The sequence below is a fragment of the Lathyrus oleraceus genome, chromosome 1 (genome assembly GCF_024323335.1).
Source record: "Lathyrus oleraceus cultivar Zhongwan6 chromosome 1, CAAS_Psat_ZW6_1.0, whole genome shotgun sequence".
Lineage (NCBI taxonomy): Eukaryota > Viridiplantae > Streptophyta > Magnoliopsida > Fabales > Fabaceae > Lathyrus > Lathyrus oleraceus.
In genome coordinates, this window is record NC_066579.1 from 173,924,798 (window position 1) to 173,950,136 (window position 25,339).

The 25,339-nt window shown below is 28.5% G+C and overlaps 1 long non-coding RNA gene across 9 annotated transcripts; it reads left to right on the top strand.

The window, feature by feature from the left end:
• The first annotated feature begins 9,278 nt into the window (after window positions 1-9,278).
• On the top strand, window positions 9,279-22,183 carry LOC127115588 (uncharacterized). Of its 9 annotated transcripts, none has more exons than XR_007800786.1 (3): window positions 9,279-9,338; window positions 19,260-19,433; window positions 21,964-22,183. It is a non-coding gene; the product is annotated as an uncharacterized LOC127115588 (long non-coding RNA). The 9 variants fall into 9 exon arrangements; XR_007800783.1 differs by lacking the exon at window positions 19,260-19,433 and adding an exon at window positions 21,630-21,803; XR_007800784.1 differs by lacking the exon at window positions 9,279-9,338 and adding an exon at window positions 11,723-11,782.
• The last annotated feature ends 3,156 nt before the right edge of the window (window positions 22,184-25,339 follow it).

Consider the following 25,339-nt stretch of genomic DNA (forward strand, 5'->3'; position numbering starts at 1 on the left):
GAATAAAATTCGGACAAAAATTTACTCGAAAATTTAAATCGGATGCACTAAAATGATCAACACGAAATATACTTATTAAAAAAATACAGCGTTTCTTTAAATTTTAAAATAAATTTTCACCGGTTAAAAGGCTTAGATGGATTAAAATGCAGCTGAAAAAGTCGTTGAGAAACAAAACGAGCATACCAGATTAAGCTACGCAGACCGTAGATTAATAATACTAACGTCTGCAAGCTTGATCTCGAAATTGTTTACCCGCTGATTTTGCATGTGCTTGAGGAATGATTTAACCAATTTGTCTGTATTTCCGAGAGTTTACTCCGATTGATATTTTAGGTATTATTCATGATGAAATGCATATTATGTTGTACATATGATGCAAATTGAAATTAAAATTGAATTTATGAAAGTTTTAAGATGCCCGGACAAAATTGGGGTATGACAATGTCGAGGAAATGTGAGTAAAGAATAAGATAAAAATAGTCACTCTTGAACCATTTAATTAATTTTCAAATACAGATGATATTGATGCAGATGATTATTGACTAGAGAATTAAATGTAAAAGAGTCAACTCTTGGACCAATTTCATCTAATACTTGATCATAGAGACAATTAAAGCCCACAAAGATTGATATGATAAATAATGCTCATGACTGCCATCAATCTAAATTTTGAGTCTTGATGCAAATGAAATGGCACTGGGATTTAAATAAAGGACAAACTGCAAAAAGTCAACTCTTGGACTATTTACGTCTGATCTTCAATCATAAAGAAAATGATGCATTTCAAAGACACATATGAAATCAAATACTCTTGATTTATCATCAATCTAGATCCTTGAGTGATACAGTGAAATGAAAGATGCTATAAGGTTAAGGAGTACTCTTGATTTTTTAATCCATAGATGACTGGATGCCAACAAGATTAGATGAAATGCCAGAAACCTTGGTTTTTCACCTAAACCTTAATTAATGTTTTATGCTTGGTAAAATGCATGATCAAATGGAATTATCATATCATGTTGATGCTGATAAAAACACTCAGGATAAAATTTAAGGTATGACACCCCCACCCTTCCCACCCAAAAAAAAAAAAGAAACTGTCTCTAATAAGGAACAATATACTTTCACACCTTAATAGGAATCTTCAAAAAATCTAGGTAAAAATTTAGAATGGAGCCAAGGATTGCAATGGTTAGAAACACATATCCCCATGAATGACATACAATACTCAATAAGGCCAGCCTAATTGTGACGTGGATAACTAAATATCCTAAGTACAACTTTTTGAAGGATCAACCTCCATACACATACCCATGTATTTAAAAAAGATAGACTCCATTTTACAACTTAGGAATCATTCTACCCTCCCAAAGAAAGTATCTCACTTATACATCCTCGACAAGGAACCTTTTGTGAATTTAAACCCAAATCCATATGAAAGCTTAAAACATCTCAAAAAATTCTTAAGGGGCCAAAGATTCTCTCGTAAAGCTTTCTTAAAAAGATAGTGTTATTGGCATACTGAAGTTGGGAGAACCGCAACTTCGTGTTCCCAGTCTTGAATCCTGAGAATAATCCAAGAGGCGTTGTATGTCTTATTGAAGCACTCACCCTTATTTTTATCTCCTAAACCAAAATATTCCCCATCTACACATGAAGTCTATAACATATCTAACTCTAAAAAAATTAATAAAACTAAAAAGTCTCTCAAACTTGTCTTTCTTATCTGAAATAAATAGACTAAAAAGGTTAGGAATTTTGCAGTTAATAATGTTAGTTTCATGATGGGTATGGAATATGATTTTTTGGAAGGTTTGGAAGGCGGTATTAACGCGCTATCTTTTCTGGCGAGCTCCGACAAGGTTGTAAACAAAGATGATGAATGGGAAAAAGATGACGAATTTATGTTTAAATCCTCTCTCTCTCTCTCTCTCTCTCTCTCTCTCTCTCTCTCTCTCCCTCCCTCTCTTCTCTAAATAGTTTTTCTACTTTCTCTCACTTTAATTTAGTTGTAGTGCTTTGAGAAAGTTTTTGTGTTTAAGTGAGGAATTTTTGTTTTGGAAAGAGTGATATTGTAAATTCACCAAGATCTATTTTCTCTAGATTTAATAATTCTTCTTAAAAGAGTGTTTGTTTGGTTTCAAAGCTAAACCCTTTAAAGGCCTTGTTTGGGGATTAAGCATTAAGTCAGTGGTTCGGTTCGTGAGCTCAGATCGTGCAAAAGCTCAACCTAGTTCATGATCTTAGCATGCGTAAAATCTCAACTTGGTTCGAGATAAACTTGGTGTAAAATCTTAATTCAGTTCTTGTCAGCCTGTGTAAAACCATGGTTCAGTTCATGGTTGTCCCATGTAAAACCATCACTTCGGTTAAGAGGATTCCCAATCAAAACTCATCTTTGGTTTGAGATTACCCTATGTAAAATCTCAGAGTTCAAGCTTATATACTAACCGCTCGAAGCTTCATTCGTGTTTAGAAGGAAGACTAACAGATTCATTCAATTATTCACTGTTTGGTTGGAAGTTAACCCAAAACCTCATTTTCGTTGTATAAGGGGGTTCATGAGCTTAACATACTAAAATCTCATAAGAATTATTGGATACTCTCAATATCAAGTCTTGGAGAGAGGATTAGGTCACTTAATTTAGAGTGAACATCTATAAATTATGGTGTCATCTCTTTTCCCTTATCTGTTTACTTTCTGCTTATTTTATTTTCCTTGTTTATTCCACTACAATATTCAAATCGTTTATTCTAAATGTTTTCAAACTTTGATTTACAAAATAATTTTGTTTTAAACTTTCATTTTTTAAACACACATAATTCACCCCCCCCCCCCCCCTTTTATCCTCTTGTGTGTAAAGTCACATGTCCAACAAGTGAAATAAGAATCTAACTGCAGTTGAAAGACTAATCGTCTAAGGATGGAGATGACTTGTAACACTTTTTCTAACAAGAGATCTTTTCTAAACACATCTCTGTCATTCAATGGTGATAGGTTTGAACTATGGAAAGCTGGATTTAAACTTATCATCCAAAGTCTTGATTTTGAAGTCTGAGGAACAATAATCAACAATCTGTTTATCCTTAATCACCTTTTAAATGGAGAAGTGGTAGAGTGAAGATACCAACAATATTTGTTTCTAGTTTTGCAGGTAAAACTTCACTACAAGAAAAAGGCAATAAATGAGAAAGGGGAAGCTTGAATTATTTTACTTTATTTGAGTGTAAATATATGAATGTGACAGGTAAGTGCTTGGTAGTGTTTTGTGAGACTTTATTTTCCTAATATGTTAATTACAGAAGAGGGGCATTTGTAGCATAAATTTGAAAAGTTGGAAAGGGTATTCTAGATAGAATTGATTCATTTCAGTTTACCACACTGTAATTTTTTTTTTGGATTCTCCTTTTTAATGTTTAGATTTCGTTTATATTACCCCTTTGTTGATCGGTCAACACATAATCTTGACATTTGCTGACGTGGGAGTCCAATTGTCATTTTTTTTATTCCACGTGGATTTTTTTTTATTTTCTATTTTAATTTTGTTTTAAAATTTATATTAGGTAGTTAGTTTATGAACAATATTTTGTTTCTATATACTTCTCTCTCTCTCTCTCTCTCTCTCTCTCTCTCTCTCTCTCTCTCTCTCTCTCTCTCTCTCTCTCTCTCTCCTCTCTCTCTCTCTCTCTCTCTCTCTCTCTCTCTCTCTCTCTCTCTCTCTCTCTCTCTCTCTCTCTCTCTCTCTCTCTCTCTCTCTATCTATCTATATATATATATATATATATATATATATATATATATATATATATATATATATATATTAATTACCAAATTCATCTACTTAAATAATGGTTAAATTCTAAGATAATGCATCCATACAAAAGTTATATTAATAATTTAAAAATTACACTAAAATAAAATATTAATTTTAAAAATAAAATAATTAAAAGAGTATTGATTTTAAAGTCTGGCATGCAAAATTCTTTTTAGGCCTCAAAACACATTGGACCGGTCCAACACAAATTTTATCCATAAAACATCACATAAAATTATAATTGCATTCCTTAAAACCCTAGTAGCAAGGACCGACGCCACTTTTCCAAATGAAGGTGATTTCTTTTTCACTCTAACTTATCTTTCATTGGTATGACTATATTTTACTATAGATATATCATCCTTATCATCCTTTCACGTATATACTTGTATATTAAATTGATTATGGTAATATGTTTTCTCATAACACATACCACCACTATATGAATGAAAATTTTCAGTTAATTTATTTTGTTTTGGCGTTTATTTCGTTTATATTTTCCCAATATATTTTTCACTATTTAACCTCATGTTGTTCTTTCCCCAACAGATCCATGAGCGAAGAACCAAAATTTGGTTCAATGACAACCGTTACAAGATTGATTCAATGGAAGGAATTAATATTGTTTTACATTTATACAATATATTTCATATGATTTTTCGAATTTTTTTGTTGCGTTTTATTTCAATAAGTAGGTTTGATCCATATTTTCTTTAAATTTTCAATTACTTATAAATGTTTGACTAACATATAAAAATTGGTCTAGTGTAGACATGAATCATTCAAATAATGAAAGTTTGTCGGCAGCAACAACCAAGACATTATAAAAAATCAAACGTAATTGAAAGATGTCTCATAATGTTTTGATGTGTACTTACCATGAAAATATTTCACCTGGCTATGAATGGTTACTTCTAGCATGGGTGGAAGAAGAACGTCGAATGAAGTCTAGCAGGGTTTAGAACGTAACAATTATATGTTTTCAAATTATGATACTGGACATCAAAAATAAGAATATCAAAACATTAATAAATATATATATATATATATATATATATATATATATATATATATATATATATATATATATATATATATATATATATATATATATATATTTATTTATTTATTTATTGTCCACTACTTCTATGACCCAAAAGGAAATCTCTATAACATCAAGAGTGGGGTTAAATAACATGGGAGAAAGTTTGGATGGTACTCATAGACTAATTATAAATAGATGTGATGATATGTGATATAGATAGTGATATTTTTATTGTATCTAAGCCCTTGTGTAATAGTTAATGAGCAAGCCATTTTATGAATGAGTCTTGTATTTTTGTCAATTATCCTTCACAAGTCAATTGTATATCTAATCAGGAAAATTTGTGACTATATTTCTCAAATCATATTTCTTATGGTTTGTTTGTTTCAAGGATTAAAACTATAATCTTAGAAATATTATTATATAGAATTTCATTCTTGTCTATGTGTTTGATGAGTAACTTAGTTTCCATGAATATTTATGAAATATATTTAATTAAATTGTCGAGAACATGAGAATAATTGATATTTAGGAATGCATGTCTGAGAATAAATTTACAATTCATGAAACAAACACCCCCTTAGATAAGGTTAGTATTATGTTTCAAGGAAATATTTGACAATTTTTTTAAAAAAATTAAGAAATTAGTATTAGAAAAATTTAAGATACACACCTTCCATGGGAAACTCTTAAATTATAGTCGTGTATGAATCATGTTTTTTTAAAGGAAAAGTATATTAATTGAGAAAAAAATTAAGGATACAGATTATCTGTACACAAACAAAAAGTGCAAAAACTATTTTAAAAAGACAAACTAAGCTAAAAAACTATCAAGTAAAATAAACCACCCTCACATAGAACCTATCAATACCAACTCAGTCCACCAAGGGTAAACAGAACCGCTACCCAACCCACCAACGGGTGTCATGGATAACTTTTGTATATATGCATTATCATAGAATTTAACCATTATTTAAGGAGATGAAATTGGTACTATATATATATATATATATATATATATATATATATATATATATATATATATATATATATATATATATATATATATATATATATATATATATTATATATATATATATATATTATATATATATATATATATATATATATATTACCAATTTCATCTACTTAAATAATGATTAAATTCTAACACAATGCATTTATATAAAAGTTATATCAACAATTTAAATATTACACTAAAATAAAATATTAATTTTAAAAAATACAATATTATTAATTTTAGAGACTATGCAAAATCCTTTTTAGGCCTCAAAACACATTGGACCGGCCCAACACACATTTTATCCATAAAACTTCATATAAATTTATAATTGCATTCCCTAAAACCCTAGTAACAAGGAACGACGCCACTTTTCAAAATGAATGTGATTTCTTTCTCACTCTGACTTATGTTTCATTGGTAGGAGTATCTTATACTATAGATATATCATTCTTTCACATATAGACTTGTATATTAGATTGGTTATGGTGATATGTTTTCTTATAACACATACCATCACTACATGAATGAAAATTTCCAGTTAATTTATTTTGTTTTGGCGGTTATTTCTTCTATTATTTCCGAATATATTTTTCTCTATTTAACCTTATGTTGTTTTTTCCCAACAGATCCATGAGCGAAGGACTGGGATTTGATTCAAAGACAACCATTACAGGCTTGATTCAATGGAAGGAATTAATATTGTATTATATTTATATGATATGTTCTATGATTTTCAACCTACGTCAAAATCAACCATAACTTCCTTGATTAAGATGAGTATAGAGGTTCACGATAAAAAGGTAATAATTATTATTTAAAATAATATATAAATTGATTTCATATGATTTTTGGAATACTTTTTTACATTTTATTTTAATAAATAGGTTTGATCCATATTTTCTTTAGATTTTCATAATTGAGCGATGTCTAATCATGGAGACAGTTTGGTTGGTGCTCATCGATTTATTTAAAAGTAGATGTGATGATATGAGATATAGATAGTGATATTTTTATTGTAGCTTAGCCCTTGTGTAATAGTTAATGAGCAAGTCATTTTTATGAATGAGTCTTGTATTTCTATCAATTATCCTTCACAAGTCAATTGTATATCTAATTAGGAAAATTTGTGACTATATTTCTCAAATCATATTTCTTAAGGTGTGTTTGTTTCAAGGATTAAAACTATAATCTTAGAAATATTATTATATAGAATTTGATTGTTGTCTTTGTGTTTGATGAGTAACTTACTTTCCATGAATATTTATGAAATATATTTAATTAAATTGTCGAGAACATGAGAATAATTGATATTTAGGACTGCATGTCTAAGAATAAATTTACAATTCATGAAACAAACACCCCCCCCCCCCCCTAGATAAGGTTAGTATTATTTTATGTGAAAAATTTAAGATACACACCTTCCATGAAAAACTCTTTAGTTATAGTCGTGTATGAATCATGTTATTTTAAAGGAAAAGTATATTAATTGAGAAAAAAATTAAGGATAAAAGTTATATGAACACAAACAAAAAGTGTAAAAAATATTTAAAAATTGACAAACTAACTATAAAACTAATAAGTAAAACAAACCACCCCACCTAGAACCTATCAACACTAACACATGTCACTAAGAGTAAATAGAACCGCTACCCAACCCACCAACGAGTGTCCTAGAGAATTCCAATAGTTGAACTGAGATCAAACCTAATCACTTTGGCCAATAAAAAAATATTACCGAGTCAATTACAAGTGAGGATCATCATGTCATAGTAATTCCAAATGGAGAAAACAATCTTATCCACCAAATTTAGAACACTCCTAACTTTTCCTAAGAAAATAAGACTGTTACACGACTTCCAGATTAGCCACACATTTGAATTCCATATCAAAACTAAATTGAATCTAACATTCTTTTCCACTCTGAACGAGGATAACATACGAACAAGGGTAATATTACTCATATATATATATATATACATATATATATATATATATATATATAATATATATATATATATATATATATATATATATATATATATATATATATAATATATATATATATATATATATATATATATTGTCCAATACTTCTATGATTCAAAAGGAAATCTCTATAACATCAAGAGTGAGGTTAAATAAGCATGGGAGAAAGTTTGTATGGTGCTCATTGACTACTTATAAGTAGATGTGATGATATGTGATATAGATAGTGATATTTTCATTGTAGCTTAGACCTTCTGTAATAGTTAATGAGTAAGCCATTTTTATGAATGAGTCTTGTATTTCTGTCAATTATCCTTCACAAGTCAATTGTATATCTAATCAGGAATTTTTTTGACTATATTTCTCAAATCATATTTCTTAAGGTGTGTTTGTTTCAAGGATTAAACCTATAATCTTAGAAATATTATTATATAGAATTTGATTCTTGTCTATGTGTTTGATGAGTAACTTAGTTTCCATGAATATTTTTTGAAATATATTTAATTAAATTGTCGAGAACATGAGAATAATTGATATTTAGGACTGCATGTCTGAGAATAAATTTATAATTCATGAAACAAACACCCCCCTTAGATAAGGTTAGTATTATGTTTCAAGGAAATATTTGATAATTTTTTTAAAAAAATTAAGAAATTAGTATGAGAAAAATTTAAGATACACACTTCCATAAAAAACTCTTTAGTTATAGTCGTGTATGAATCATGTTTTTTTAAAGGAAAAGTATATTAATTAGGAAAAAAAATAAGGATAAAAGTTATATGAACACAAACAATGAGTCCAAAAATATTTTTTCTTAAAAAAACTAACCTAAAAAACTAACAAGTAAAACAAACCACCCCACTTATAACCTATCAACAACCTATCAACACTAACACAGGCCAAAAGAGTAAAGAGAACCGCTACCCAAGAAAATAAGACTGTTACGCGACTTCCAAATGAGCCACGCATTTGAATTCCATATCAAAACTAAATTGAATCGAACATTCTTTTCCACTCTAAACGAGGATAAAATACGAACAAGGGTAATATAACTCAAATATATATATATATATATATATATATATATATATATATATATATATATATATATATATATATATATATATATATATATATATATATATATTATCAATTTCATCTCCTTAAATAATGGTTAAATTCTAAGATAATGCATATATACAAAAGTTATATCAACAATTTAAAAATTACACTAAAATAAAATATTAATTTTAAAAATAAAATAAATAAAGGATTATTAGTTTTAGAGTCTCACATTTAAAATCCTCTTTAGGCCTCAAAACATATTGGATCGGCCCAACACACATTTTATCATAGAACTTCATATAAATTAATAATTGCATTCCCTAAAACCCTAATAGCAAGGAACGGCGCCACTTTGCAAAATGAATGTGATTTCTTTCTCACTCCGACTTATCTTTCATTGGTATGAGTATCTTTTACTATAGATCTATCGTTCTTTCACATATATACTTGTATATTAGATTGATTATGGTAATATGTTTTCTTATAACACATACCATCACTATATGAATGAAAATTTCCAGTAAATTTATTTTGTTTTAGCGGTTATTTCTTCTATTATTTCCGAATATATTTTTCTCTATTTAACCTTATCTTGTTTTTTCGCCAACAGATCCATGAACGAAGGACTGGAATTTGGTACAAAGACAACCATTACAGGCTTGATTCAATGGAAGGAATTAATATTGTATTATATTTATATGATATGTTCTATGATGTTCAACCTATGTCACAATCAACCGTAATTTCCTTGATTAAGATGAGTGTAAAGGTTCACGATAAAAAGGTAATAATTATTATTTAAAATAATATATAAATTGATTTCAAATGATATTTGGAATATTTTTTTACATTTTATTTTAATAAGTAGGTTTGATCCATATTTTCTTTAAATTTTCAATTACTTATAGATGTTTGACTAACATGTAAAAATGTGTTTGGTGTAGACATGGATCATTCAAATAATGAAAGTTTGTCAGTAGAAACAACCAAGACATTATCAAAAATCAAACGTAATTGAGGGATGTATCATAATGTTTGGTTGTGTACTTCCCATGACAATACTTCACCCGGCTATGAATGGTTACTTCAAGCATGGTGGAAGAAGAGGGTCGAATGAAGTCTGACAGAGTTTATAATTTAACAATTACATGTTTTCAAATTATGATACTGGACATCAAAAATAAAAATATCAAAACATTATATATATATATATATATATATATATATATATATTATATATATATATATATATATATATATATATATATATATATATATATATATATATATATATATATATATATATATATTGTCCAGTACATCTATGATTCAGAAGGAAATCTCTATAACATCAAGAATGAGGTTAAAGAAGCATGGGAGAAAGTTTGGTTGGTGCTCATCGACTACTTATAAGTAGATGTGATGATATGTGATATAGATAGTGATATTTTTATTGTAGCTTAGCCCTTCTGTAATAGTTAATAAGTAAGCCATTTTTATGAATGAGTCTTGTATTTCTGTCAATTATCCTTCACAAGTCAATTGTATATCTAATCAGGAAAATTTGTGACTATATTTCTCAAATCATATTTCTTAAGGTGTGTTTGTTTCAAGGATTAAAACTATAATCTTAGAAATATTATTATATAGAATTTGATTCTTGTCTATGTGTTTGATGAGTAACTTAGTTTCCATGAATATTTATGAAGTATACTTAATTAAATTGTCGAGAACATGAGAATAATTGATATTTAGGACTGCATGTCTGAGAATAAATTTACAATTCATGAAACAAACACCCCCCTTAGATAAGGTTAGTCTTATGTTTCAAGGAAATATTTGATAATTTTTTTAAAAAAATTAAGAAATTAGTATGAGAAAAATTTAAGATACACACCTTCCATGAAAAACTCTTTAGTTATAATCTTGTATGAATCATATTTTTTTAAAGGAAATGTATATTAATCGAAAAAAAAATTAAGGATAAAAGTTATATGAACACAAACAAAGAGTGCAAAAAATATTTAAAAAAACTAAGCCAAAAAACTAACAAGTAAAACAAACCACCCCACCTATAACCTATCAACACTAACACAGGCCACAAAGAGTAAAGAGAATCGCTTTCTAACCCACCAACGGGTGTCCTGGAGACTTTCCAATGGTTGAACTGATATTAAACCTAATCCCTCTTGCCAATAAAAAAAATATTACTGAGTCAATTAGAAGCGAGGAACTTCATGTGATAGTAATCCAAATGGAGAAAACAATCTTATCCACCACATGTAGCAAACTTGTAACTTTTCCTAAGAAAATAAGACTGTTACGCGACTTCCAAATGAGCCACGCATTTGAATTCCGTATCAAAACTAAATTGAATCTAACATTCTTTTCCACTCTAAACGAGGATAACATACGAACAAGGGTAATATTAGTCATATATATATATATATATATATATATATATATATATATATATATATATATATATATATATATATATATATATATATATTATATATATATATTACCAATTTCATCTCCTTAAATAAGGGTTAAATTCTAAGATAATGCATATATACAAAAGTTATATCAACAATTTAAAAATTACACTAAAATAAAATACTAATTTTAAAATTAAAATAAATAAAGAATTATAAGTTTTAGAGTCTCACATGTAAAATCCTCTTTAGGTCTCAAAACATATTGGATCGGCCCAACACACATTTTATGCATAGAACTTCATATAAATTTATAATTGCATTCCCTAAAACCCTAGTAGCAAGGAACGGCGCCGCTTTTCAAAATGAATGTGATTTCTTTCTCACTCCGACTTATCTTTCATTGGTATGAGTATCTTTTACTATAGATCTATCGTTCTTTCGCATATATACTTGTATATTAGATTGATTATGGTGATATGTTTTCTTATAACATATACCAACACTATATGAATGAAAATTTCCAGTTAATTTATTTTGTTTTGGCGGTTATTTCTTCTATTATTTCCGAATATATTTTTCTCTATTTAACCTTATCTTGTTTTTTCGCCAACAGATCCATGAGCGAAGGACTGGAATTTGGTTCAAAGACAACCATTACAGACTTGATTCAATGGAAGGAATTAATATTGTATTATATTTATATGATATGTTATATGATGGATGTTCAACCTATGTCACAATCAACCGTAATTTCCTTGATTAAGATGAGTGTAAAGGTTCACGATAAAAAGGTAATAATTATTATTTAAAATAATATATAAATTGATTTCATATGATTTTTGGAATACTTTTTTACATTTTATTTTAATAAGTAGGTTTGATCCATATTTTCTTTAAATTTTCAATTACTTATAGATGTTTGACTAATGTGTAAAAATGCGTTTGATGTAGACATGGATCATTCAAATAATTAAAGTTTGTCAGCAGCAACAACCGGGACATTATCAAAAATCAAACGTAATTAAGTGATGTCTCATAATGTTTGGTTGTGTACTTCCCATGACAATACTTCACCTGGCTATGAATGGTTACTTCCAGCATGGTGGAAGAAGAAGGTCGAATGAAGTCTGACAGGGTTTATAATGTAACAATTACATGTTTCCAAATTATGATACTGGATATCAAAAATAAAAATATCAAAACATTAATATATACATATATATATATATATATATATATATATATATATTGTCGAGTACTTCTATGAGTCAGAAGGAAATCTCTATAACATCAAGAATGAGGTTAAAGAAGCATGGGAGAAAGTTTGGTTGGTGCTCATCGACTACTTATAAGTAGATTTGATGATATGTGATATAGATAGTGATATTTTTATTGTAGCTTAGCCCTTCTGTAATAGTTAATGAGTAAGCCATTTTTATGAATGAGTCTTGTATTTCTGTCAATTATCCTTCACAAGTCAATTGTATATCTAATCAGGAAAATTTGTGACTATATATCTCAAATCATATTTCTTAAGGTGTGTTTGTTTCAAGGATTAAAACTATAATATTAGAAATATTATTATATAGAATTTGATTCTTGTCTATGTGTTTGATGAGTAACTTAGTTTCCATGAATATTTATGAAATATATTTAATTAAATTGTCGAGAACATGAGAATAATTGATATTTAGGACTGCATGTCTGAGAATAAATTTACAATTCATGAAACAAACACCCCCCTTAGATAAGGTTAGTATTATGTTTCAAGGAAATATTTGATAATTTTTTTTTTAAAATTAAGAAATTAGTATGAGAAAAATTTAAGATACACACCTTCCATGAAAAACTCTTTAGTTATAATCGTGTATGAATCATGTTTTTTTTAAAGGAAATGTATATTAATCGGAAAAAAAATTAAGGATTAAAGTTATATGAACACAAACAAAGAGTGCAAAAAATATTTAAAAAAAACTAAGCCAAAAAACTAACAAGTAAAACAAACCACCCCACCTATAACCTATCAACACTAACACAGGCCACAAAGAGTAAAGAGAATCGCTACCCAACCCACCAACGGGTGTCCTGGAGACTTTCCAATGGTTGAACTGATATTAAACCTAATCCCTCTTGCCAATAAAAAAAATATTACTGAGTCAATTAGAAGCGAGGAACTTCATGTGATAGTAATCCAAATGGTGAAAACAATCTTATCCACCACATGTAGCACACTCGTAACTTTTCCTAAGAAAATAAGACTGTTACGCGACTTCTAAATGAGCCACGCATTTGAATTCCGTATCAAAACTAAATTGAATCTAACATTCTTTTCCACTCTAAACGAGGATAACATACGAACAAGGGTAATATTAGTCATATATATATATATATATATATATATATATATATATATATATATATATATATATATATATATATATATATATATATATATATATATATATATATATATATATTACCAATTTCATCTCCTTAAATAAGGGTTAAATTCTAAGATAATGCATATATACAAAAGTTATATCAACAATTTAAAAATTACACTAAAATAAAATACTAATTTTAAATTAAAATAAATAAAGAATTATTAGTTTTAGAGTCTCGCATGTAAAATCCTCTTTAGGTCTCAAAACATATTGGATCGGCCCAACACACATTTTATGCATAGAACTTCATATAAATTTATAATTGCATTCCCTAAAACCCTAGTAGCAAGGAACGGCGCCGCTTTTCAAAATGAATGTGATTTCTTTCTCACTCCGACTTATCTTTCATTGGTATGAGTATCTTTTACTATAGATCTATCGTTCTTTCGCATATATACTTCTATATTAGATTGATTATGGTGATATGTTTTCTTATAACATATACCATCACTATATGAATGAAAATTTCCAGTTAATTTATTTTGTTTTGGCGGTTATTTCTTCTATTATTTCCGAATATATTTTTCTCTATTTAACCTTATCTTGTTTTTTCGCCAACAGATCCATGAGCGAAGGACTGGAATTTGGTTCAAAGGCAACCATTACAGACTTGATTCAATGGAAGGAATTAATATTGTATTATATTTATATGATATGTTATATGATGGATGTTCAACCTATGTCACAATCAACCGTAATTTCCTTGATTAAGATGAGTGTAAAGGTTCACGATAAAAAGGTAATAATTATTATTTAAAATAATATATAAATTGATTTCATATGATTTTTGGAATACTTTTTTACATTTTATTTTAATAAGTAGGTTTGATCCATATTTTCTTTAAATTTTCAATTACTTATAGATGTTTGACTAATGTGTAAAAATGCGTTTGATGTAGACATGGATCATTCAAATAATTAAAGTTTGTCAGCAGCAACAACCGGGACATTATCAAAAATCAAACGTAATTGAGTGATGTCTCATAATGTTTGGTTGTGTACTTCCCATGACCATACTTCACCTGGCTATGAATGGTTACTTCCAGCATGGTGGAAGAAGAAGGTCGAATGAAGTCTTACAGGGTTTATAATGTAACAATTACATGTTTTCAAATGATGATACTGGATATCAAAAATAAAAATATCAAAACATTAATATATACATACATATATATATATATATATATATATATATATATATATATATATTTATTGTCGAGTACTTCTATGAGTCAGAAGGAAATCTCTATAACATCAAGAATGAGGTTAAAGAAGCATGGGAGAAAGTTTGGTTGGTGCTCATCGACTACTTATAAGTAGATTTGATGATATGTGATATAGATAGTGATATTTTTATTGTAGCTTAGCCCTTCTGTAATAGTTAATGAGTAAGCCATTTTTATGAATGAGTCTTGTATTTCTGTCAATTATCCTTCACAAGTCAATTGTATATCTAATCAGGAAAATTTGTGACTATATATCTCAAATCATATTTCTTAAGGTGTGTTTGTTTCAAGGATTAAAACTACAATATTAGAAATATTATTATATAGAATTTGATTCTTGTCTATGTGTTTGATGAGTAACTTAGTTTCCATGAATATTTATGAAATATATTTAATTAAATTGTCGAGAACATGAGAATAATTGATATTTAGGACTGCATGTCTGAGAATAAATTTACAATTCATGAAACAAACACCCCCCTTAGATAAGGTTAGTATTATGTTTCAAGGAAATATTTGATAATTTTTTTTTTAAAATTAAGAAATTAGTATGAGAAAAATTTAAGATACACACCTTCCATGAAAAACTCTTTAGTTATAATCGTGTATGAATCATGTTTTTTTTAAAGGAAATGTATATTAATCGAAAAAAAAATTAAGGATTAAAGTTATATGAACACAAACAAAGAGTGCAAAAAATATTTAAAAAAAACTAAGCCAAAAAACTAACAAGTAAAACAAACCACCCAACCTATAACCTATCAACACTAACACAGGCCACAAAGAGTAAAGAGAATCGCTACCCAACCCACCAACGGGTGTCCTGGAGACTTTCCAATGGTTGAACTGATATTAAACCTAATCCCTCTTGCCAATAAAAAAAATATTACTGAGTCAATTAGAAGCGAGGAACTTCATGTGATAGTAATCCAAATGGTGAAAACAATCTTATCCACCACATGTAGCACACTCGTAACTTTTCCTAAGAAAATAAGACTGTTACGCGACTTCTAAATGAGCCACGCATTTGAATTCCGTATCAAAACTAAATTGAATCTAACATTCTTTTCCACTCTAAACGAGGATAACATACGAACAAGGGTAATATTAGTCATATATATATATATATATATATATATATATATATAAATATATATATATATATATATATATATATATATATATATATATATATATATATATATATATATATATATATATATATATATATTACCAATTTCATCTCCTTAAATAAGGGTTAAATTCTAAGATAATGCATATATACAAAAGTTATATCAACAATTTAAAAATTACACTAAAATAAAATACTAATTTTAAAATTAAAATAAATAAAAAATTATTAGTTTTAGAGTCTCACATGTAAAATCCTCTTTAGGTCTCAAAACATATTGGATCGGCCCAACACACATTTTATGCATAGAACTTCATATAAATTTATAATTGCATTCCCTAAAACCCTAGTAGCAAGGAACGGCGCCGCTTTTCAAAATGAATGTGATTTCTTTCTCACTCCGACTTATATTTCATTGGTATGAGTATCTTTTACTATAGATCTATCGTTCTTTCGCATATATACTTGTGTATTAGATTGATTATGGTGATATGTTTTCTTATAACATATACCATCACTATATGAATGAAAATTTCCAGTTAATTTATTTTGTTTTGGCGGTTATTTCTTCTATTATTTCCGAATATATTTTTCTCTATTTAACCTTATCTTGTTTTTTCGCCAACAGTTCCATGAGCGAAGGACTGGAATTTGGTTCAAAGACAACCATTACAGACTTGATTCAATGGAAGGAATTAATATTGTATTATATTTATATGATATGTTATATGATGGATGTTCAACCTATGTCACAATCAACCGTAATTTCCTTGATTAAGATGAGTGTAAAGGTTCACGATAAAAAGGTAATAATTATTATTTAAAATAATATATAAATTGATTTCATATGATTTTTGGAATACTTTTTTACATTTTATTTTAATAAGTAGGTTTGATCCATATTTTCTTTAAATTTTCAATTACTTATAGATATGTGACTAATGTGTAAAAATGCGTTTGATGTAGACATGGATCATTCAAATAATTAAAGTTTGTCAGCAGCAACAACCGGGACATTATCAAAAATCAAACGTAATTGAGTGATGTCTCATAATGTTTGGTTGTGTACTTCCCATGACCATACTTTACCTGGTGGAAGAAGAAGGTCGAATGAAGTCTGACAGGGTTTATAATGTAACAATTACATGTTTTCAAATTATGATACTGGATATCAAAAATAAAAATATCAAAACATTAAATATACATATATATATATATATATATATATATATATATATATATATATATATATATATATATATTTATTGTCGAGTACTTCTATGAGTCAGAAGGAAATCTCTATAACATCAAGAATGAGGTTAAAGAAGCATGGGAGAAAGTTTGGTTGGTGCTCATCGACTACTTATAAGTAGATTTGATGATATGTGATATAGATAGTGATATTTTTATTGTAGCTTAGCCCTTCTGTAATAGTTAATGAGTAAGCCATTTTTATGAATGAGTCTTGTATTTCTGTCAATTATCCTTCACAAGTCAATTGTATATCTAATCAGGAAAATTTGTGACTATATATCTCAAATCATATTTCTTAAGGTGTGTTTGTTTCAAGGATTAAAACTATAATATTAGAAATATTATTATATAGAATTTGATTCTTGTCTATGTGTTTGATGAGTAACTTAGTTTCCATGAATATTTATGAAATATATTTAATTAAATTGTCAAGAACATGAGAATAATTGATATTTAGTACTGCATGTCTGAGAATAAATTTACAATTCATGAAACAAACACCCCCCTTAGATAAGGTTAGTATTATGTTTCAAGGAAATATTTGATAATTTTTTTTTAAAAATTAAGAAATTAGTATTTGAAAAATTTAAGATACACACCTTCCATGAAAAACTCTTTAGTTATAATCGTGTATGAATCATGTTTTTTTTAAAGGAAATGTATATTAATTGAGAAAAAAAATTAAGGATAAAAGTTATATGAACACAAACAAAGAGTGCAAAAAATATTTAAAAAAAAAACTAAGCCAAAAAACTAACAAGTAAAACAAACCACCCCACCTATAACCTATCAATACTAACACATGCCACCAAGAGTAAAGAGAATCCCTACCCAACCCACCAACGGGTGTCCTGGAGACTTTCCAATGGTTGAACAGATATTAAACCTAATCACTCTTGCCAATAAAAAAAATATTACTGAGTCAATTAGAAGCGAGGATCTTCATGTGATAGTAATTCCAAATTGAGAAAACAATCTTATCCACCACATGTAGAACACTCGTAACTTTTCCTAAGAAAATAAGACTGTTACGCAACTTCTAAATGAGCCACGCATTTGAATTCCGTATCAAAACGAAATTGAATCTAACATTCTTTTACACTCTAAACGAGGATAAAATACGAACAAGGATAATATTAGTCATATATATAATATATATATATATATATATATATATATATATATATATATATATATATATATATATATATATATATATATATATATATATATATATATATATATATATATATATATATATATATATATATATATATATATATATATATATATATATATATATTCATCTCCTTAAATAATGGTTAAATTCAAATATAATGCATATATTCAAAAGTTATATCAACAATTTAAAAATTACACTAAAATAAAATACTAATTTTAAAAATAAAAGAAATAAAGAATTATTAGTTTTAGAGTCTCACATGTAAAATCCTCTTTAGACCTCAAAACATATTGGATCGGCCCAACACACATTTTATCCATAGAACTTCATATAAATTTATAATTGCATTCCCTAAAACCCTAGTAGCAAGGAACGGCGCCGCTTTTCAAAATGAATGTGATTTCTTTCTCACTCCGACTTATCTTTCATTGGTATGAGTATCTTTTACTATAGATCTATCGTTCTTTCGCATATATACTTGTATCTTAGATTGATTATGGTGATATGTTTTCTTATAACACATACCATCACTATATGAATCCAAATTTCCTCTTAATTTATTTTGTTTTGGCGGTTATTTCTTCTAGTATTTCCGAATATATTTTTCTCTATTTAACCTTATCTTGTTTTTTCGCCAACAGATCCATGAGCGAAGGACTGGAATTTGGTTCAAAGACAACCATTACAGGCTTGATTCAATGGAAGGAATTAATATTGTATTATATTTATATGATATGTTCTATGATGTTCAACCTATGTCACAATCAACCGTAATTTCCTTGATTAAGATGAGTGTAAAGGTTCACGATAAAAAGGTAATAATTATTATTTAAAATAATATATAAATTGATTTCATATGATTTTTGGAATACTTTTTTACATTTTATTTTAATAAGTAGGTTTGATCCATATTTTCTTTAAATTTTCAATTACTTATAGATGTTTGACTAATGTGAAAAAATGCGTTTGATGTAGACATGGATCATTCAAATAATTAAAGTTTGTCTGCAGCAACAACCGGGACATTATCAAAAATCAAACGTAATTGAGTGATGTCTCATAATGTTTGGTTGTGTACTTCCCATGACAATACTTCACCTGGCTATGAATGGTTACTTCCAGCATGGTGGAAGAAGAAGGTCGAATGAAGTCTGGCAGGATTTATAATGTAACAATTACATGTTTTCAAATTATGATACTGGACATCAAAAATAAAAATATCAAAACATTAATATATACATATATATATATATATATATATATATATATATATATATATATATATATATATATATATATATATATATATATATATATATTGTCGAGTACTTCTATGAGTCAGAAGGAAATCTCTATAACATCAAGAATGAGGTTAAAGAAGCATGGGAGAAAGTTTGGTTGGTGCTCATCGACTACTTATAAGTAGATTTGATGATATGTGATATAGATAGTGATATTTTTATTGTAGCTTAGCCCTTCTGTAATAGTTAGTGAGTAAGCCATTTTTATGAATGAGTCTTGTATTTCTGTCAATTCTCCTTCACAAGTCAATTGTATATCTAATCAGGAAAATTTGTGTCTATATATCTCAAATCATATTTCTTAAACTATAATATTAGAAATATTATTATATAGAATTTGATTCTTGTCTATGTGTTTGATTAGTAACTTAGTTTCCATGAATATTTATGAAATATATTTAAATAAATTGCCGAGAACATGAGAATAATTTATATTTAGGACTGTATGTCTGAGAATAAATTTACAATTCATGAAACAAACACCCCCCTTAGATAAGGTTAGTATTATGTTTCAAGGAAATATTTGATATTTTTTTTTAAAAATTAAGAAATTAGTATGAGAAAAATTTAAGATACACACCTTCCATGAAAAACTCTTTAGTTATAATCGTGTATGAATCATGTTTTTTTTAAAGGAAATGTATATTAATTGAGAAAAAAATTAAGGATAAAAGTTATATGAACACAAACAAAGAGTGCAAAAAATATTAAAAAAAAAAACTAAGCCAAAAAACTAACAAGTAAAACAAACCACCCCACCTATAACCTATCAACACTAACACACGCCACCAAGAGTAAAGAGAATCCCTACCCAACCCACCAACGGGTGTCCTGGAGACTTTCAAATGGTTGAACTGATATTAAACCTAATCACTCTTGCCAATAAAAAAAATATTACTGAGTCAATTAGAAGTGAGGATCTTCATGTGATAGTAATTCCAAATTGAGAAAACAATCTTATCCACCACATGTAGAACACTCGTAACTTTTCCTAAGAAAATAAGACTGTTACGCGACTTCTAAATGAGCCACGCATTTGAATTCCGTATCAAAACTAAATTGAATCTAACATTCTTTTACACTCTAAACGAGGATAAAATACGAACAACGATAATATTAGTCAAATATATATATATATATATATATATATATATATATATATATATATATATATATATATATATATATATATATATCCTTAAATAATGGTTAAATTCAAATATAATGCATATATACAAAAGTTATATCAACAATTTAAAAATAACACTAAAATAAAATACTAATTTAAAAATAAAATAAATAAAGAATTATTAGTTTTAGAGTCTCACATGTAAAATCCACTTTAGGCCTCAAAACATATTGGATCGGCCCAACACACATTTTATCCATAGAACTTCATATAAATTTATAATTGCATTCCCTAAAACCCTAGTAGCAAGGAACGGCGCCGCTTTTCAAAATGAATGTGATTTCTTTCTCACTCCGACTTATCTTTCATTGGTATGAGTAACTTTTACTATAGATCTATCGTTCTTTCGCATATATACTTTTATATTAGATTGATTATGGTGATATGTTTTCTTATAACACATACCATCACTATATGAATGCAAATTTCCAGTTAATTTATTTTGTTATGGAGGTTATTTCTTCTAGTATTTCCGAATATATTTTTCTCTATTTAACCTTATCTTGTTTTTTCGCCAACAGATCCATGAGCGAAGGACTGGAATTTGGTTCAAAGACAACCATTACAGGCTTGATTCAATGGAAGGAATTAATATTGTATTATATTTATATGATATGTTCTATGATGTTCAACCTATGTCACAATCAACCGTAATTTCCTTGATTAAGATGAGTGTAAAGGTTCACGATAAAAAGGTAATAATTATTATTTAAAATAATATATAAATTGATTTCAGATGATTTTTGGAATACTTTTTTACATTTTATTTTAATAAGTAGGTTTGATCCATATTTTCTTTAAATTTTCAATTACTTATAGATGTTTGACTAACATGTAAAAATGCGTTTGATGTAGACATGGATCATTCAAATAATTAAAGTTTGTCAGCAGCAACAACCGGGACATTATCAAAAATCAAACGTAATTGAGTGATGTCTCATAATGTTTGGTTGTGTACTTCCCATGACAATACTTCACCTGACTATGAATGGTTACTGCCATCATGGTGGAAGAAGAAGGTCGAATGAAGTCTTGCAGGGTTTATAATGTAACAATTACATGTTTTTAAATTATGATACTGGACATCAAAAATAAAAATATCAAAACATTTATATATATATATATATATATATATATATATATATATATATATATATATATATATATATATATATATATATATATATATATATATATATATATATATATATATATATATATATATATATATATATATATATATATATATATATATATATATATATATATATATATATATTGTTGAGTACTTCTATGAGTTAGAAGGAAATCTCTATAACATCAAGAATGAGGTTAAAGAAGCATGGGAGAAAGTTTGGTTGGTGCTCATCGACTACTTATAAGTAGATGTGATGATATGTGATATAGATAGTGATATTTTTATTGTAGCTTAGCCCTTCTGTAATAGTTAATGAGTAAGCCATTTTTATGAAGGAGTCTTGTATTTCTGTCAATTATCCTTCACAAGTCAATTGTATATCTAATCAGGAAAGGTATTAGCACCCCCCACGTTCGTTTCACTCAAAGGGAACCTTTTAGTTCTAATTTATGATTTGAATGTTAGCTAATGTTGTTTGTTTTCTTCGAGTGATAAAAATATTGAAAAGGGAGATGGATGGAAACCTCAGAAGGTGGAAATGGGTTTTTTTATTAGTGTGCTTGCCAAGATCTCGCAATCTCATGCCTACGTATCCTTATGGGGCAATAAGGAAATCTGAGCATTCGTAGTTTGGGGAACTATGTTTTGTTGGTGTCTTTTAATGAACGACTGTTTAGATCACGTTCTAAAGGTTAAACGTTGGCTTGGCTACTCTCTGCGGAGGCTTAAGCACTAGTTTGTTATGCGCGTTAGAAAGGATTAAACAATGTTCTTTTTTAAAAGAGTTCCGGTCGCACGGGGGCGATGAAAGAGGTTTGATAAGTTGAATGTGTTTTAATGAACAAGTGCTTACATCGCATCCTAGCGGTTAAACGTTGGCTTGCATGCTCGCGGTGGAGGCTTAAGCACTAGTTTGTTATGCGCGTTATAAACGATTAAACATTGTTCTTTCTGAAAAGATTTAAGTCGTTGGTCGCACGGGGGAGAGAAATTAGGTTTAATATGTTTGATATTTTTTTATAAAAACGATAAAAGATTGAGCAATATGGTGCACACGAATCGTCCAATTCTTTCGAGGAATAATAAGGCGAACGCCTTCTACTCCTTTTTTCTTTTAATTTATTATTGAAAGTATGTTTGCAGAAATCGAATACGCACGACAGTGAGGCGTGCGCCTCCCACTTGCTTATTCAATGAACAATGAGGCATGCGCCACTCATTCCTTTATCCAATGTTCATTTAGTGTATTTTAGTCGGCAGACGGAAAAATCGAGCAATATGGCGAGCGCCAATCATTCAATTATTCGAGAGATGGTGAGGCGAATTCCTCCTACTCTTTTTCATCCAAATTTTAAATTATTAAAATAAAGTCTTTTAGAAATTATATTTGATTTGGAAAAATAATCTGAATTTGTACGATTAAGGTTTTAATCGGAAGTCGACAATTTAAGGAATATGGCGAGCGCCAATCATTCAATTATTCGAGAGATGGTGAGGCGAATGCCTCCCATTATTCTTCATCCAAAGTTTAAATTGTAAAAACTTGATTTGAACTTATACGATTAAATTTTTAATTGGTTGACAAGAATTCGAGCAATATGGCGTTCACCAATCATTCGAGTACTTGAGAAATAGTGAAGCAAACACTTTCTATATTCTTTTCCATCCCGAGTTTAAATTATAAAAGAGTATTCTTTAGAAATTATATTAATTTGGAAAAAATGTTTTGAATTATAGTTTATAAAATTATCCGAGTTGGAAAATAACACTTGGCTTTGAACCAAGATTTCCACTTATTACAACAGTTTATCCAGTTGTATTATCACTTGTTAATTAGTTTCCAAGGGGGTTACAAATGCATAATTAAGTAATGGATACAATGGATAAAGATATAGAGTTAAATAAACAAACAATCAAGTGAGTATTATCAATTAATTAGAATATTTTAATAAAATAATTGACTTAAGGTGTTTAAGAATGATTAACATAGTTAATTAATTAATTCGATCACTAATAATGTTAACTAAACTTAATTATCAAATTTAACTAAATTAAAACAAATTTAATTAATTGAATTAAGAGATTTAAAATAAATGAGATCTCATGAGGTGTACAGTAATCCATATGGGCCTAAAGTCCTAATCCACAAACAATCCTACTATAATTTGTTGATAAAAAAACTAACCGAAAAAAGCAAAAGAGTGAGGGTGCGGTTGCAACCCTATTACCATCATATCTCATATCCCTTTTTTAAAATAAAAACAAATAAACTGTCTCTAATCACTGTCGCATTACTCGAAAAACCGGCGGGAAACGAAGAACAACAGAGCCGCCACCGTGCGTTATTTATCCCAAAAGAGGGAAAGGAAACGCTCAGAGTAAACCTGGAAAAAGCATGGTCTCGCGACCAAAGAGAATGGGATCGGGAGTCGGTTATGCGAAGGGAAGGTATTAGCACCCCTACGCATCCGTCGTACTCGACGGGATCCACGCACAATAGGAAGGAAAATGGTTGCTAAAACACTGCTCACAAACACACACTGGCTGAAAGAGACACAAGAAAACAAACAAGATTGACTCGGCAGGATGTCGCATCCTGGGCCTACTTAGTCTATCAATCATAGACATCAGAGTCAAAGTAGTTCGACTGGGGGAAAACATGCTCGTTAGGATGTCGCATCCTATGCATACGTATCTTCTTGGACGAAGAAGAATCAGAGCATTCGTAGCTCGGCTAACACGCACACAAACAAATACAGGCAAAGGCAAACGTGGAGCCTGAATGCCAATCACTGGACTTACATCAGCATCCGAACCAAACACACGTACACTGGAACCCGAATGCCACTCGATGGACTTACATCAGCTTCCAAGCACACAACAAGAAGAAGGGTCTCGATTGCAACCAGGGCAAGAGAAGGGGAAGGTCTCAATCGCAACGAGGGCGAGAGAAAAGAATTAGTGTTAGTCGTTAGTCAAACTCGACAAGACATCGCATCTCGTGCCTACGTATCTCATCTGGACATGAGAATCAGAGTTGCCGTAGTTCGGCTAAACTATTCCTGTTGGTTTGTGTTTTTTAAGTGGACGACG